This window comes from Mytilus californianus, unplaced genomic scaffold, assembly GCF_021869535.1.
Source record: "Mytilus californianus isolate M0D057914Y unplaced genomic scaffold, xbMytCali1.0.p SCAF_8, whole genome shotgun sequence".
Lineage (NCBI taxonomy): Eukaryota > Metazoa > Mollusca > Bivalvia > Mytilida > Mytilidae > Mytilus > Mytilus californianus.
The window spans coordinates 53,237,289-53,243,288 of record NW_026262734.1 but is presented as its reverse complement, the minus strand read 5'-3'; positions in this window follow the sequence as shown (position 1 = coordinate 53,243,288).

The following is a 6,000-nucleotide window of genomic DNA, read 5'->3' as shown; positions in this document are numbered from 1 at the left end:
TGTACTTTCTGTTTCATAGCTCTTCATCTTTTTCATAAGCTTTGGACTTTCAAATAATTTGTCCTCGAGCATCACTGAAGATACATTAATTGTCGAAATGCACATCTGATGCAGAAAATTTGGTACCGTTCAGGTTATTGAAACGTTGACACTTCTTATTGTTTAAAGAATGTTTGATGGTTACTATCAACTGCCGATTTTCTTTAAACAGCATACTCATGTTAATGAACTTCACACAGAGTGAAAATTAACCAGAGAGACTTACTAGCTGAGATATGTGAACGCCCTTGGAACAGAGGGTATGACACCTTCTGGAGCACCTAAGATCACCCCCAGTTTTTGGTTGGAATCGTGTTCCTTAATTGGTCTTCAGTTTTCTGTTTTTCTGTTGTTTTTTTTTTTTAGCCATAGTGATGTCAGTTTATTATCGATTTTGAATTTCCCTCTGGTATCTTTCGCCACTCATCTACTGCTGAGAAATGCGAAGTTAGCAATTGGAAAGTTGAAATTTTCACGTTCATCATCAAATTCTATCTTTATGTCGTTTACCCGTGTCAATAGCGAGATATGAAGAAGTTTATTTGTTGTTCTCGGTAGTATCCTTAATGTCAAGCTCAATTGGTTAAGCACTCCGTGATTGACAAAACATCAGAACAACATCTCCACTAACGAAAAAAACCATAGAAAAACATGATTATTTGGAGTTGTATAAACAAATGATCCGATCAACAATATATAAGCGTGCGCGATTTGCCTGTTATTTTCTTTATTTTTATACCAATTGCATAAGGTTATCAATTTCTTTGAAAATTCACGAAATTCATCAATATATATGGTTTTTAATTGAATTAAACCGTAAATGTAAATAACATCGTATGAAACAGTTCCATTAACGGATATTTGTTATTATTGGTACCAATCAATCCAAAGTTTGTTGTGTTGGAATTTAATATATTTTTTTTTTCTCTTTTTAAGGATTGTGTTATCACATCATCGTTACGAATATCCTTTTACGAGATTGTGAAGAAAAAAACCCACAATAAACGGGCTTCAATGTGAACAACATTTCTTCTTTCACATTGTTCTAAAGTAAAATGAGATGCTGATTACAAATTACCCTTCAATAGAAATGTATTAATTAATTGATTGATGGGTCACACATGAACTTTTTTGTTTGTAAAAAAATTTACAAATACATGTATATTAAATGAACTTTGAAAAATAGAGAAATAATATAACAGAATCATAAGTACAATAAATACAACATGTACATGGTGTACAAGCAGATGGGACCTGTGTGGACCTATTAAAAGATACAGTAGAAAATAAACCATTGATAGTTGCAGCAACATTCAATGAAAAGGGACTTATAATCAACCACTTGAAAGAATTAAAAACAGAAGAATTATGAGATAAAAAAAATATATTACCCTCCTTCCTAATTTATGTACAATGTAGAACCGGTTTAAGACAAAATAGCAAGCACTGAACATTTTATGAATTCATAATAATATTGGATCAGCCACTGATCAAGAGGGTCATATGGAAGGCTTTTTGTAATTTTATACATTGTATTCTGCTATTCGAACATATGGGCATTTTTAAAATCAGTGATTTCCCTTTCTTAGTAACGCCAATTTCCGTTGATAAGGCGGTGAAACATGGTTAGATTACTAGTATCGTGTTAAGAGAATAGGCCGGATTGCTAACTTTTGATAAAGTGTCATCGTGAATGAATCAGTGAATGTTTTTTTTCATGTACATGGCCAAAACCTGTTGTGATGAAGGTTGTAAAAGTCAACTTGAAAACTGAAAAAAAATATTAATCGTTAACACTAAAAAATGACGAATTTAAGACAAAGTCAATCTTTCACTTTCTTGTCAATAATCTACAGGAAAATAAATTATAATTATTCTTTTAATTTTATTTTTTTGCTTTTTTTTTCTTTCTACTATCATGACTATAGAAGATACGAAGACGGCTTACTGTGTGAAAATAAAAAATCTTCAAAAAAATAGAATATCCGATGGGATATATTTGATTTATTTTTAGCATGTTTAGTGTATATTCCATTTTGGCAATAAATGCAGATGAAAACAAAACAATGAGTGATCTTATGCCTTGTTTGATTTTTCTTAATCGAGGTCCTGTGCAAATTAAGTTGTGTAATTAAAATGTTGACATCAAAGAAACATTGAGAAAGGTAAATTAACCTGGTCATCTGGTCATGGTAGACTTTTGGTATCCAGCGGTTATTACCATGTGCATGCAAAGTTAAGGATAACCGTGATAATTAAGACTGATAAAATTTGTTTTAATCGAAACAATTAACAACAAAATGTAGATGTTATGAACAGGATTAAGAAAATAATTCAGAAAAGCGAACGCAGACATTATACTTAAGGTATATGAATACTCATTGATTGAGGTGATAAACATTTTAGGACATCATTTTTTTAAAACGCACCATGGGCAAATTAAAAATAAAACAGTTTTATGTAGTACGTATTAATAAAAGATTTGAAAACATTCACTCACAGAACAACTTATTTTAAACCTTATTTTGGATAATTTGGTTACTGTCGAAAGAAAAACATATAACACTCAAACCTGGGAACAGTATATCTAATATATATGTTCCTGCTCAAACGTAGAAATAAAATAATTTTTCACACAGGTTGATGATTTTTAGATTATAAAATCGTTATACATGGCATATTTATTTTACTAACATATCAACATAATGTGCATGCATGACGTGAGCAGAATCAATCTAGTACCTTCTTTTTTCTCAATTGCTTAGCATCACAGAGTAAAAAAGAAAAAAAAATGCAATGTGAATGTGAAATGAAATTATAAAAAAACAACTTAACATCACCAGATCTAGCAGTACAAAGTGCGAAATTGGTGGCGTTGAACCGCGATGTAGTGAAGGAACAAAGAAAACAAATGTATTGCAACTTTCTATGTGTCACCTATGCCTGTAACAATGGTTTTAAGTTATCAACCTGCTACATGCAGCACAGCCACTAGAACACCCGTTTCCCAATGCAATGGGCATCTGAATGAGATATGAGCTAAGGAAATAAAGACACTTTCATGGCCACTGTTAGAGTTTCTACATAGAGAGAGAGAGAGACAGAGAAAGAGAAAGAGAGAGAATCAGTAAACGCTTATGCGAATTTTATAATGTTTTAAAATAGTACATTTTTCTGTTGTTTGTTGGGTTTTTTTTTGGCTGTCAGTTAATTTTACTTTGTCTGTGCGTATTTAGAAGATAACTGTAACGTTTATTTAAGCTTAGATTATGAACAAAGGCTTGAGTGTACCTTATATGCGACGTGTGAAACAATCACACCTCTTGCATTTTCATAATCAGCTATTCGTGACATTGACTCTCTACTAGTATGCCTTTCATATACTTGCTAGAACAATGTAGAATTTTTACTTCAACTCTTCATGACAGTCATGTTCTGGAGGTTAATACTCCTTTGCCTGCTTACAACCGTTCCGGGGTTCATGTAGAATTTAATTTTCCTTAAAATAGTAAAAGATCTTGTGACAGATACTTTCTTCTGCTAATGTGTTATGGTATTTAGTTTGAAAGGATTAGAAAATCTTTAAATAGCACAAAATTCATATTCTGCGAACAAAAAAAAAGTAACCGGAAACGCAAAGATTGACTTAATTCTTCACACACCTCGGACTAGACGTGTGTTAAAAATCCGGAAATTCTAGGTTGGAGGAAAGAACTTTATTAATTAATGCTGACAGCTTTCCAATCATTCTTTGCCAAAAGTCAAGTAGGCCATTCTATATAGTAACTGAAACCTTTTAACATGTTTAATACAAGTAAAAACATATACGACGAATATAGTTTTAAATAATCCAGTTTCTATCATGCAGCATCCATACATTAAGATAAGGATAAGTTCCTATATTAAACAATTTGTTTAAAATTAGTACATGTATCTCTAAAATTTAACACCTAGCCTACCATAAAACCATGCAAAATAGTCCACAAAGGGTGTCATCAGATTTGATTGAAACTTTGTGTGCTTAAACAACATTATGACCATTATGAAAGAAGTCCTAGAAAAAAAAAATTCATCTGGTTCCCAGAAGCTGAAGGAGAATACTATTAATGAAAACATGTCAGAAAAAACTAAAGTGCTGGATAGACTGTTTTAAGCTGAAGCCAGAAACCGAGAATTGGAGCAGACTGTAAAAAATCTATTGACGAGAATTGAGACACTAGAGGCCTATAAGACTACACAGGGAGACGGTGGGACTTTCCACAGTATCCCTAACACAGAAAACAAATTTATTCCTGATTGTACCTCGAGTGACAAACTCATAGTGGGAATTAGAGATAAATTCACCAACTATGTACTTGGTAAAGTAGATGAAGAACTCAACAAACTACTTAACAACAGCTGTGATAAACCCTCTAATCCTGAACAATTTAATTCAAGTGAAGAATCTTTTTATCAGCAAAACTCTTTTGTGCAGACAATTCACCAATACTCTCCAAATCAGCAATTAAATCACCAATATTTTACAAATCAGCAACCAAAATACCAATATTCTTTTTACGGGTAACCTGTTTTCCACAATACATCTTATGAGCAACCAAGTCATCAATACTCAAATGCTCAATTACTATCAATATCATCACATACAAAACAGGGAACAAGAGATAGATCCCAATTATTCTGTTAGCTTCCACTCAGACGTCAATGATGATAGAAATATATGTATAGAAAACTTAATAGAAATACTTCCAACTGAACAAAAGAAAATTAACATAATTCGTTATATGCAGTTCTTAAATTCGTAGTTATTTGCCATAATTTCTACACATTTATATATACATATATATACATATATATATATATCCAATGCCAATATTGTGATCTACACTAACAGAATTGAAAGCAACAAAATACAATTTTTATTACGTATTTCTTTTCATTTTTTTTCTTCATTTCTAACCATTTATTGTTAACAATCGTTGCGTTAAAGAATTGAATCACTATTTGTATCAGATCCTTCTCTCCCTGTATCCTTTACATATCTTTTTTGTACGCATCATTCTGCCTTGGTTTTTTAAACGCATTTGTTGTTAAAATATGATATAATTGAATGTTGGTTTTCTGTATGACATGATACTCTGACATTGTATATTTTTTTGCTAAGACAGAATTATCATAACTGCTTTTATAATAAAGTAATAAAGAAACGTCGGTTCCAATATAAGGGCCACTCTTATAAAATTACAAATGATATAAACCTACAACACTTATAATATAGTCCATCTTGTTATTTGTGAAGTAGACCCATACTTTTTATTTATCATATATTTAGTAGTAAATACAGTAGTTTTGAATATTTGATAAATAGCCTGCTGTTTAATCTGTATCGCTCAATTTTGATGCAGACTCTTTATCACACCTCATTATCGCATGTCTACCCCTTATCGCATCCCTTTATCGCATGCCTACCCTTTATCACACCCCTTCTCGGAAATATGAAAATAGCACAAAAATTAGAGAAATATTTTTCTTAACTGGGTCAAAAATGGAACGGTCATTACGACATTTTTTTTGTGACGTCACATACGTCGAGCTTTCATATTTTCTGGCACACGAAATGAAATCATAAAAAAACGGTCAGCAAGAGGGTTAAACTTTATAAATTTTGATATTTCAAAAGTGCACATTTTCTCACGTCTCAAAGTAGTCTTTTGTTTATTACAGTATACTTGTTATTCAATTGCGGGTTTATTGTTACTATTTTTTTATTAATAGGTTTTATTCAGGTTTTATTCAGAATGTGTTTTATATAGTACAACATTACTAAAGTAAAACAAAAAGAATTTCAATGAAAACAAAACACAAATAAACAACAAAATTCGATAAACAAAATGTTTCTATGGACTACAGGACGCAAATTGTAAGTTAACCAAGGTGCTTTGGATGAATAACTAAGCAGTTCCT